This window comes from Protopterus annectens, chromosome 9.part0, assembly GCF_019279795.1.
Source record: "Protopterus annectens isolate FY-2018-M chromosome 9.part0, PAN1.0, whole genome shotgun sequence".
Classification (NCBI taxonomy): Eukaryota; Metazoa; Chordata; order Ceratodontiformes; family Protopteridae; genus Protopterus; species Protopterus annectens.
Genome location: NC_056743.1, coordinates 1,576,673,631 through 1,576,687,261, shown reverse-complemented (window position 1 = coordinate 1,576,687,261; position 13,631 = coordinate 1,576,673,631). Strand labels below are relative to the sequence as shown.

The 13,631-nt window shown below is 36.0% G+C and overlaps 1 protein-coding gene across 9 annotated transcripts in view; it reads left to right on the top strand.

Annotated features, from left to right (window-relative positions):
* LOC122812189 (adhesion G protein-coupled receptor L1-like) overlaps nt 1-13,631 on the top strand; it is a 3,245,860-nt gene that overhangs the window by 752,967 nt on the left and 2,479,262 nt on the right. The window lies entirely within an intron of this gene.

The following is a 13,631-nucleotide window of genomic DNA, read 5'->3' as shown; positions in this document are numbered from 1 at the left end:
ATATGACAGGCAACCCCATGACTTCAGGCTGTCACTCAAACTACAAAAATATGTTTAATCCAGGGAATAGAAGCTCAGAAACAATCTGATTGCAGCAGGATGATATTTTGTCAGGAACAAAGAAAAATACTCATGAAGTCAAAGATCTAAGCAAAGAAACTGAATGGGGATTTAGGCAATACATTTAAAGACAAATTTAACATTCATAGGAAAGTGTACAAATACATATACAAATCTTTATGTATCAAGGCATGATTGAGGATATGTCAATTTCTCCTGGAATTTTTTTAAATTAGCATTTTAGCATGCTAGCTCAAGAGTGTAGAATGACACAGATCTTTAATAATGAACTCAGGTGAAGCCAGCCTTGACTGCATGGGTGAACGTTTCAATCTTATTAAGACCTCATCAGCATGGCATAAGTCAGACTATGACTTCTGCTCTGAAATGTTCAGATTAACAAAGAAGCTTCCAATAAAACTAATTCTAGTGGCTATTACCAAGGAAGCAAAATGATTTCCACTGACCTGTGAAAGAAAATGTAACACATCAGTCGTGGGAGATGCATGCAGTTTGATCTGTGTAAAAGAAAATGAAAAATAAGTTAAATGCTTGCCAGAAATGACTAATGGCAAGATACCTAGAAATCTGAGACATAATGACATTTGACAAGAACCCTGGAAATTTGAAGTATAGCTGTACAAATAAGTGTGTGTTTGTGTGTGTGTGTGTGCATGTACACACACACATACACACACAGATATATATATAAGACCAAAATACCACTTACCCGAAACCCATATAACCGAGACAAAAAGGCTAACAACATGAGAACACTGATGTCCCAGAACACCAACTCACCAATCCAGTTATGTAAATGCATGGCCATCCTTACAAACAAAAGAAACGAATGAATTCAAACCAACCAATGTGAAGGGCTTCACCCCCTACAACCCCATATGTGGGCGGCTGTACTGCCCGCATTTCCCCTAACTAAATATACCAACTCCGAGATTGCAGTACCACAGGGTAAGGGACAAAGTTCAACAGGAAGGTGAAGTGTTTACTTACCTGGAGTGGTGAGTTGGTGTTACAGGACGTCAATGTCCTCATGCTGTCAGTCGTTTTGTCTTGGTTATCTGAATTTCAGGTAAGTGGTATCTCGGTCTACTGAAGTAGACCCATATATATGTATATACATACATAGATATACATATATACATGTGTATTTGTATTTTTATGTGTGTGTGTGTGTGTGTGTGTGTGTGTGTGTGTGTGTGTGTGTGTGTGTGTGTGTGTGTGTGTGTGTGTAGAAATAAAGAAATATAGATAAGATATACAGATAGTAAGGGGCACACTTAAAATGATCTAATTACATCAATATGTAAACACTTAACACTGACAAAAATATCTAAACAGAAAATGTAGACACAATTGAAGTTATACCTTTTCCCCACTGTTGTATGACCTCAGAGTTGATGCATATAATTAGCAGGGGGTGTGATGGGTGCAACACAAAATGTCAAAAAATCTAACCATAATCAAAACCAATGTTTTTGCCTGGGGCTATTTCAGAAACCTAGTTTAATGTCTGAAGGACAGACACAAAGAAGAAAGGAACAGAAAGGCACAGGAGTGTAACAGGGGAACAGAAAGGCACAGGAGTGTAACAGGGGAACAGAAAGGCACAGGAGTGTAACAGGGGAACAGAAAGGCACAGGAGTGTAACAGGGGAACAGAAAGGCACAGGAGTGTAACAGGGGAACAGAAAGGCATGCAACTTTATAAGGTAAATGATAAGCAAAATATAAAACAGTTATAAGAGCAAAAAAAGGAATTTCAACGACTGGAAAAGCATTGAAGCACAGATCCTGGAGAAGGTACCAAACTATTCAGAAATTTACCAGTAACACTGTTTATGGAAAAACTGCAGTAGTAAATGACCAAATATGGCAGTAGTTCACAGTTTTTCCCAGCTGTGAATTAAACTAAAAGAGTAAGGCATAGCAGGTTTTAAAATACAAATAGTTAGCTTTTACAAGTAATTCTACTTGTGAAGATAGAAGTGCAGTGTAATGTAAAAACTCAATTGCAAATTAAACTACAAGACTAAGGTTCCAGAACAAAGCAAAAAATCCAAACAGATAACTTCTCGAAATAAAACATAAAAAAAAATCTCAGAAAAGTTTAAAGATGCATCATCACACAGGGCACTAAAGTACAACTTAAAATATTTAAGCAACATTAAAATAAAGTATTTTTTTTCTCTTTCCTTTTTGATGAAAAGTTTGTTACTCACAGTTCAGGGATTTCCTCACCTCTGTAAGTCTTGCAAATATCTATGTCACTAAATTCAGCACACAAACAAAAATATTGGCACACCATTACGCATGCTTCTAGACCAAGCCTCAGAACATGCAACAATAACAGATTGTTTTTTACATGAATGGAAAATCACCCTGCACCGCCCGGTACATTCCCTATATCATATATACTAAAAAACACAATACAGAGGAAAGAGCATATTCTCCACCCTCAGAGAATATGCAATCCTGCACTTCAATCAACAAAGCAGATGTCAACTAAAAACACTTTCAACTAAAGTAAACACTTCCATGATATTAAATATATATATATATATATATATATATATATATATATATATATATATATATGTATATGTGTGTGTGTGTGTGTGTGTGTGTGTGTGTGTGTGTGTGTGTGTGTGTGCAGCATTTCCTTTTCATCAAGGGACACACTGGAAACAGCAAAAACATGAAAACATGGAAGATTGGGAGTAAGAAAGTTTGCCTTATCCCCATTGTTCTGCGATGACAGAGTTATTATACACACTCACACACACACTCACACAGATACGTACATACATATATATATATATATATATATATATATATATATATATAGATATAGATAGATATAGATAGATAAATAGATAAAAATATGCATGGGTGTAGAAGTGGAGTCTCCATATGGGGAGTCTGCTTTTATATGGAATTCAATGATGCTATGCAACTGTGCCATTCTTGGTTAATTTGAATCAGTGAAACAGCAATTGATTTCAGTGCTACAAGTGAGTGTGTGTGTGTGTGTGTGTGTGTGTGTGTGTGTGTGTGTGTGTGTGTGTGTGTGTGTGTGTGGGTGTGCGTGTGCGTGTGTGCGTGTGTGTGTGTGTGTGTGTGTGTGTGTGTGTGTGTGTGTGTGTGTGTGTGTGTGTGCGCCTATCAAGGAGAAAGACAAAAAGAAGACAGCAACTTTAAGCAGCTAAGTAATAATAAAACACAATTTTCATCAAAAGCTATAAAGTAGTCAATGAATCCAAGCTAACATTTTTGAAAGGAAATGGCTGCTTATTATCTGGACCAGGTTGGAATGGCACTTACCCAGAGATTTGTTAGGATGCTTACTCCTGTGATCTTGAAAGATCTTCTAAGTATGAAAGTAAAATGTTTATTACAAGTACGGGGTGCAACATGCTGTGTCCAGTACCACATCTAGTACTTAAATTCCATCCGCAAGTTCACTCACAGTGTGAAGCATTTTTTTTCTTAAAATACACAAACACTATGCTTCTTTCTATTGCGTTTTGGAAGTAGTGGTTTAATATGATGATGTTTGATATGCTGCGCTTAACTAGCTCATTTTACAACAAACTACAGTCGGACAAGTTCAAATCAGTTACTTTATTTGTGAAGTCATCACAACTAACAAAACTGTCTCTGATGTTAAAAACATATGATAAGTTATAAATGTCATCAGTTTGAGCTTGTCAGGTAATGGCTCACTGAAAATGACAATATCTTTGGGATAACTTTTGTAATTATTGTTTTTATGTAATGATGTAAACTTTTTTTTAATATAGTTGGAGTAACTATTGCAGTATAAGCACTTTAAGTATTCAGGATTCTGCAGAAAAATAAAGTTTACTTACAGTTAATATGGTTATTTTATTTTATTCAGTGTTTCAAATTGCTGAAGGCACTGACTTTACCAAACTTTAATAAAAGAAAAAAGTAAACCAATAATTAATAATGCCATTAAAATGTTGTTTTTCCCATTATTGCAAAAATAGGTATATGTATCAGTATTATATGAACAATAAAATATGCTGTGGTTTGTGCAATACAATTGTTCCTGCACATGCAATTCTGTAAGACACCAGTCCATTGTGACTATGAATTTATTACATTACTCTGAGAGTGCACTAATGTCTGCAACACAAAGCATTCAGCATGTCTTATTATTTACCTACAATGATATATATATATATATATATATATATATATATATATATATATATATATATATATATATATATATACATATACACATACACATATACTATAGGATGTTGTATATGTAGTCTTTTATGTCAGACATGGAAAACTGTGATACATTATATGATGTAGCATGTCTTTGTGAACATTAATTTATTGAAGTTTGGAAGCCTGAAGCATTAATTCTCACTAAGTGCTTAAACAGCATCTTCAAGACTAGGAAATCCTGATTAGAAGTATGAGTATTGGAAATTAGACTACATATACAAAATGCAAAGCGTTCATATACAGCTGGCATGATTTCAAGCATTTATTGTTCTGTCGTGTATACTATAGGAATGAGGCTTTGCAGAATGTGAGGTCAAAGCCATCAGGTCTGCCTTGCACAGTGGTTAAACTGGAGCTGTTCCATGGATGACCTAGAAAACTCATCCACTCGTTTGTGACAGATCACCTGCAAAACCGCTTGTAACACAGCAAGTTTAATGCCACACTCTTTGAGTTCAGACTTGCATATTGCTTTCCAGAAAAAGGCATAGTGCAGTGATTACAATACATCCTCAAACAGCTAAACATATTTTATGAAAGAGTAGTATAGCACTAGCCTCTGTATCCATGGAATTCGTAGCAGGTGAAGGCACTTTGCATGAAATGGTATTTGTTCAGGGGTTTTTGACTTCAGATCCTAATGTCAGCAGTAGTTCATAAGCATAGCATTTTCTGATCATGCCAATTAGAATGTATTGTTGTATTACAATATACATTGAACCTCATGACTACATAAACAGGGAATCTGAGGGCTGAACAAAGGTAAAACAAGGAGTCAAAAGTGCCCCAAAGCAGTGAATTTGTACATTATCAAAGTGTCAAAAATGTCCAGTCCTCAGAGAAAAAATAATCAGTTAATAAATGTTTGTATGTCTATGCCTGAAATGCAGAAGACTGGCAAAGATGCTAAATGCTTATTGGATCCTAAATATTGTACTTGCCAGAGATCTAATGAAACAGTTAATCAGGAGAAATGCATGCTTGAAATGCACAAAGCTGGAAAATGTGCTGAATTCTTGGTAAAATCTAACTAACCCAAACAGTTCTATCTAGCAAAGAGAGTAAGCTTACTCTTAACTGTCTTTCTGTTAGAATCTGAAAAAAATCTTATATATTTTAATATTGCTGCATTTTATTAGAACACAGAGGTTATATTACAGAGGTACTGAATGGCCATGAATATAGGTACTTTGAAATTCTAAAAGCAGACTTGCTGTTACTGCTGTATATAGATGTAACATGAAACTACTCCATGGCTTATCTTGCACCATGGTCAGTATCTGTCTAAAAACCTTTTGATAACAATCCACAATAGGTGAAATAATAATTTTGCGTTTGGTTAGAATGCAATATACTATTTCCAGGCAGACTGTTTATTTCATAGACACGGCCAATCCAGCATACCTAACACAGGGGAAAGGGTTTGTCAGCCATCTTACTAAATGACACATGATTCATAAACAGACTTGCACTCTCTTGTCAAAAAGCAATCTGTGGATCACTGTTTGAGATAACATGGTATAGTATGCAGGAAGGTTTCCCCTTCATCGTTCAAGGCTCATAACTGCAATCTTAGAAACTGGAAGAATTTAAGTTTTATTTTAGAGAATATAAACTAATGAATAGGTGACAATGACATTTTTGTACCAAGTTATATTTTTAACATATACATTCTTACTGAGGTCTGTATCTACTAGCATAAACATTTTAAGCTAATATAACTTGTATATTTCTCTGGTAAACCATGAAGACAACTCTGAAGCAAATGCATTTTTAATAATTTATGCATTTATTATACTGTTTCTGTTTAGCTGTTTATGAAAAAATAGTCTAAAAAATAACTTATTTTCTTGTTTTGAAAATGCTGCTGTGTATCCTAACAGGATTTTTCTTTTAGAGTGAGTAAGTATGCAGCAAAATGATGAATCATATAAACTGAACACTCCTACTTCTAATGACATACAACTTTAATATTGCCATTTATGTACACAAGAATCCTGTTTGTTTAAGATGTGAACCTGCCATGTTGTACATATTTCCCTGTTATATCTTATGTGCAAATATTATTGGTACACTTTGTCAAAGTGAAAAAAAATATTCAGAATTGCCAGCAGAGAACTAGTGACAAGATAAAAAAATCAATAATTTCAGCCATGTAATGTCTATGAATAGTCCTCTTTTATTATTGTGAAATCATCAGTTTACTTGTTTCAGAAACCTTAAGCCACACATAAAAAACAAGCAAGACGTGTTATAAAAATAATGCCCTCCAGTGGGCATTACAGGGAAAAAACAGATTGTGCAGGGGTATCATAAGGCCTAATGCTGAATGAAGAAATCTTTTCTATTCACGGAATGTCCATTTCTTCCCAGTAAGGCCAACCATGGAGGGCATTACTGTGCTTAGAAAATATCTACCTATTAAATGGATCGGCATTTGCTTTTCTATATATACAGCGTGTGTGCGTGTGTGTGTGTGTGTGTGTGTGTGTGTCACACACACACAAACTCACAGACGTGCACATACACACATTGTCTTTGATGTGAAATAGCTTTCCTGCCTAATGTTTTAATGTTGTGTTGTTGGTGAAAGTATTTTACACATACTGTAGAATCTAAATCATGCAAGTATTTAAAATGTTTACAAACACACACACTCACATCATACCTTTCAACCTCTTATCGCAAAAAATTTGGACAAAACCAAAAATAATGGGGAGGGGCAAAGGGCCAAAAATAGGTACACATTTTAAATATTATTCTTATAAACTTAGAAAGTTGCTAGAATAAAATGTGTTTTGTTGTCATGCATTTTCTGCCAGCTATAAAATCTGAAACTCAAATGCCTATTATTATATAGTGACTTTAGTCCTCCATGTTTTGTCAGAAAGCCAAAACATTTGAGAGGAATAGTCTAAAGATATGAGGCAAAAATATGGAAATTCTGTGAAAATCTGGGCAGTTGAGTATGACTCACATATACAGAGATACAGGCACAGATAATCACACAAAGACAGACAGCAATGTACTCAGCTTTACTAGTTTTGCACACCTCAGGTGTCTTAGTGTCATCAAATGAACAAATACATGTATAGCAGCACCAGTTATATATACTCAGTGCAAAGCATTGAAAGTCTCCTACATGGACACAGAAGCATATACACGTGTGCACACACACACACACACACACACACACACACACACACACACACACACACACACACACACACACACACACACACAAACATGCACTAACACACAAGCAAATTCACTTTGTAATTGTGTACAGCTCCAATATCTGCTTGAAATCTGTTGAATGAATTTATCCATAATTAATAGCCACTGTAAAGTATTTTAGTTTGATGCTATCAGAGGGATTGCAGACCCTTACCAGTGCCCCCACACCCTTATCCCCCCCCACACACAGACAGTCACACATGAAGACACATCCATATAACTTCTACTGCTGCCGTTATTTGCATTAAATCTTCTGTAGTTACTTGCTTTAGTTATGTCTTTCTTTTTCCCCATGCTTAACATGGGGAAAGGGAATGATGACTCCTGAAAATGATTTCAGACTCAGCACAAGAACTTCATGCCAGATTGGGTTGATTTCATTTTACCAGACTGTCCCTTTACATTAACACTTCCCTTTGGAATGTCAGTTATCCAGTGAGGATAGCTGCTTCTCCAAGATATTTTCTAAAAAGAGTTAATATACAGCCACATCAGGAAAATAAAAATTGGCTCACAGTATACTGGACTGACTGTTAAGAGTTATCCACAGAGTACAAAAGTTAAGCACCGACCTTTGAACTATAAATAATTATAGTCAGACTCATTTGTTTTATAATCCTGAGCCTATTTTTTTTTGTCCATGGCTGAGATAGGCATTTCCTTTAACCACCGAGGAAAACAGGCAAGACAGATCAGGCATGGTTCAAAGAAGGGCTAATGGCATGATGATTAAGAAAAACTCTGACTCTTTCAAATATTTTTCTAGAAATATCCAACACAGGTAAAAAGAGAGAGAGAGAGAAAAGGAAAACAGCGGAAGTCATTTCTAACTATTAGCAAGAGATTGGCAAATTGACATGCTTTTCTCTTCGTGAGACTAATAAAAAAAATCACAGAAGTTTGCATTATAGGTTCATAAATTAGTACAAGGTTAACTGCTCTTGTGTGCCATTTTAAGCCTACTCAATTACCCCCATGTGAGAATCAAACCCTGTACCTTGTGCCTGTAATGTAAACAACTTTGCCTTTATACCAACCTGACACTTATTAGGCTTATATTATGGAGCCTTCTCACCAGGTCTCCCATTGTACAGAAGCTAGTAGCTCATTTTAAATTACCTAACTAACAAAATTAAATAAATAAACAGATACCCATATAAATAAAGGGAATGTGTACTTATCCTACAGGTTGTAAGAGAACTGAAGCTTTACGTAAGTAGCAAGAGGGTTTCTTGAATGGTTCAGTTGTCTAAGCCCAAGATGGGAGGGGACATAGGAGGACAAGGCATTGCCTAATTATCAGCCGTTTCCTCTTGAAAAGATGGAAATGGGTATCTGTGGAGTCAGGCAGGTGAAAGTTCATGGGTATGAATATAATTTAAACTAGACGGAGAAATAATAGACAGAAATGTTAGCATGCCATATCAAGGGCAGCACTCAACTTTGCCCAGGAGTCGTCTGAAGAGCCGATAAGTGCAAAATGCTTTAAGCCTACCTTTGAACCTATATTGGATGGGAAATGGGAAATTCACCCCTGGGATCACTTCTCTCGCTCTGCTTGACAGGGGCACAGGAAAATAATTTCCTTGGGTGGCGAAAGCCAAGGTACCTTTTTGGCTAGGCTTGTATAGGCCCTAGGGCCAGTAGCCTAGTACCTACCTATGAACCTACCTATGAACCTATGAACCTAATTTGATGCAGTCAGAAGATGATAATGTAAATTTAGATGCTGGATAATGTTAAAACATATTTAGCAGGTTCTGTCAGTCCTAAAGTAGACCACAAATAAAGGCTAGAGTACACTGAATGTCAAATGACATGGCATTGTACATAGATACTAGCATAACACACAAGTCTGGCACTGGTAAGAAAAAAGGCCTTGTAAGTAACAGTGTAGTGCACATAAGGCAGAAAAAGCTTGTATGAGCATCACCCACAGTCTGGTATCTTCCACTGAAATACGTGTCATGTGACTTATAGGAGACTCATCACGCTGCTCCACTGGGTATTCGCTAACTGACTTCATCCTACCGGTAAATACAGTCATGGGAACATTACCCACCAGATGTCTTATAAGTGGGCAAGCTCTTTCATACAGTAACTAGTAGCTAATAGAGTAAATAAGACCATGTCCCAGATCCTGATCTGTTGCATTTTGCATGGCTGTGCAGGAAAGCCTTAGCAGAGAGCAGTCACCACTACACTGTAGGGACTGAATACAGACTTTGCCAAGATCTTAGCAAAAGTCTGCTGTGGGGCAGTTATCAGCAAAGTGATGCCCCTGATTAACTTTTAGACAAATTACCTTTTGCACAATCTGGGCAAATTGAAATCAGTCCTAAACAATAAAGCTAGCATCTTAGATCTATAGCTAAATGTCTAGGTTTTACCTGTTAGTCATACAAGTCACAGAAGGCACTCATATTTCTGGTCATGTCATTTGACTACATAAACTGATTAACTAATCAGAAGGATTAGTGGCATATGTATGGTGAAGTTCTTTGTACACAGTCAACGTTTTTAGGTTTATTAGGGAACAATTGGTGAAAAAAAGGAAAAGTCAAAGGATTAAGAAAATAAAAAAAATATTATGGGTGGGCACTAATGAAGTCCAAATGGTGAGTGAAAGTATTTCAGGAAGTACTGTGCTCAGGGTTAAAAAAATGTGAATTAGATGTACTTGAGACCTCAGAAATGTGAGTAATCTGAGAAGACTGCTCTGGATGGTACTTTTTGAATGGAATGCTCTGGGTGGGAATTTTTTAAAGGAATTTCCTTAGTGAAATCAGTCATGTTGCATACTACTCTAAAGAAACATTGAATTCCATGTTCAGAACTACAGATTCTGACTTGCACATCATGGGGTCGAAGGGAAGGAAACATCATATTCTGGTGCACCACTAATTTCCAGCAGATACTTGAAATGGTATGACAGCAGTACACACTACAGTCTGTGCCTGACCATGCCATACATGCAGCACAAACAGATTTAGGGACCTGTACAATAGTGTGCATACTTCATTGGGAATACACTGCATGCACTATTTCAGTGAAATTCACAGCAAAAATACAAGGTAAGGAAGTTTAGGTCAAACTACTTGTTTCCTATGATTAAATGGACGATATCCCTACTGCTGCTACTGACCTTCAGCGTCATCTTGCATTAGCCATAAAGTGTTTGAAAGAATTAGCTCTGCCAGAGAGTGTTGTCTCCCACAGGGTAATACGGGGTGAAATAAATCACCTCATATGGCTAGCTGGCTGGTTAACAGCCACCCCCCTCCCCCCTCCACTGGTGACCTCTCACCTGCAGTGTCATCCTCTGTTGGCAATTCAGATTTTAAAAAGCTAATCTCTGTTAAAGAAGGGTGGCTCTATCTGGACTGACAGCAGACATGACACAAAAATGAATGAACCAGTGTACTAGGTCTAGATAGGTGCTAATGGTTGGTAGGCATGGAAGGAAACTGCACATGGGGAAAAAAAACACTTCCTGGAATTCCTGTTAAAGTAAATAGTCTGTTAGTTTGTTTACAGTCTGATGTCATGACAAAGGTAAGTTCAAAATATGAAGATGCATATTAAAATCAAGAAACATTTAATTATAGTATAAGATTTTATAATGCTTAAGTTAACAGTATTAAGAATATCAGCAAAAGATAAGATCCTGTAATTCTGATTAAACAATGCATTTTTCCTATAGCACATGCATAATTTTATGGTAACCATTATTAAATATGTTTGGTTTACATTTTTGTTAATTTAGTAAGTGAACAGCTTTAACTCACTACTAGATGTACTTTTTGAGGTGCATTCAAATAATTATGACCTCAAAGGAAAGCTCAGAGGACATAATTAGTTATATACAACTTGAAAAGTATCATTTGCAGATAATTGCTATACCTGATTCAAGTCTTTATACTATAAGGACTTTAGTTATTTAATGTATTAGTCTGAGTTTATAAAGACTGAAATTGGAAGCAGAGATGTTTACTGCTACAGAATTGGTTTTGTTTAACATCACTGCTTTGATTTCAATTTTTAAGTATATTTAATTAAAAAAAAAGATTTAGCTTTTTTATTTTAATTTGAAAGCAGAGATGCTTGGTGTTTAGAATGGTAATCCTTTCTACTTTTTTAGAATAAGAACCTCTTCTTCTTCACAAACTGGTTTGGGGTTTGGCACATGCTGGATACGTTTACACTTTTATAGTATTCTATCTTCCGTATATACAAAGCAACTGTAAAAGCTGGATGACATTTTTAGAGCAGTATTCCAATGGTGCTACTTATTCATATAACAAGGACCTTCTCCATTTTGTAGGGAAAGAATGTTATTTTCAGTGGGGCTGCTTGAAAGGAATATTTATAATGGATTTTTAAAAAGTCAAAATAAGTGGTCCACAAAAAAGAAGAACAAGTGCCAATCATCTGGAAATGTCAGACTGGTGTTCTTTATTTTATATAGCATACAAATAAGTGTTTCAAAGAGATTTTTTGTTAACAATGGCACAAAATCAATTCCTAGTAAGCTTCAGTAATGGGAGGCGGGGGTAGTAATTCTTAAAAATGCTGGGAACACTGTTTATACAATTTTATACAATGTCTGTTTATTGCTATTCAAAAATGAGCACACTGATTGGACAGCCCAGCCAGCACGCCCATTGTTAATTCAGCATATACAAATAGAAAAAAGTCTGGCCAGTGGCCACTGAGATATTATTGAGCGGAAGGACTTTCTCTTGGCATATGCTGGGGACAGCAAAATACGAGAAAAATCAGGTATGTTCTGTAAAATGAAAGAAAAAGAAACATGCCTGATTTTCCTTGTATTTCTCCACTGTCCATCTTAAATTCCAGACTTTTTAAACATTAAAAAAAGCAGCTACAGAGATGTAGTTTTCTCTGTTACTTCTCCAGCACTGCACTAATGTATTATACAAGAGTGGGAACACAAATACTGTCCACATGTGCAGTACATTAGCCCACAGAAGACAATGCAAAGACTGAAGTGCCATTATACAAAGATATTGTTTAAGAAAGATCACACCAACCATGGGTAAATCTTGATATACCCACATACATTTGTGGATTATTACTTAAAAATAAGTCTTAATAAGAAGCTGGGATAAAGTACAGTAAAACTACTGAGAAGAAAATGTGTTATTTTCTGCACTTGAATGATTCAAAAGTCTTAATGCACTGAAAAGTACAGTAAATATTAAATTGTTTAAACTAATTGGGACCTAGGGTAGTTTGGATTATCAAATTGTTTGGATAAGCAAACATATAATTGAAGCGGATAAAAAACTTCTAAAATCTTGTTTTTTTTCTGCACGCGCGCACACACACACACCCACACACACATATATTTTTAAGTGGGGATGTGGGGAGTGCATTTTAGATTACATGTTTCATGAATGTGTTTTTTCAGTAGAATGCATCTCAACAGTATAGTTGTTCATTGAAAGGTTAGACATATCTGTCGAGCTACACACACACACACACACACACACACACACACACACACACACACACACACACACACACACACACACACACACACACACACACACCGACTCTGAGATTGCAAAACAGGAGGAAAAAGAAATTTTCTTTTGCCAGTCTCAGACTAAAACACACAGCGTACATTCCTACAGTGCTAGACAAAAGGGGATTAAGTCAAACAAAGCCAAATATTTCTCTTTTAACAAACCACATTTATAAAAATGCATGGAACACACACACACACACACACACACACACACACACACACACATACACACACAAAATGCACAGTATCATAGCCAGAAATAAAATGGTGCAAACTAGCTAGATTATGTTATATTCTGCGGGTGTGATTTATGTGCTAATCATTTTGCAGTCCTAACACTAGTTAATTTAAGATAAGTACCTTCAAGTCCAAGACACACCTGAATGCACTAATTAACAGCCCTGAAGACTTCTTATTTGCAAGCTCAGACAGTAAAGTCAGGGTTTTCCATGTGTTTATCCAGGAAAACTCTGTTAAGTAATTCACTATAAGCCATT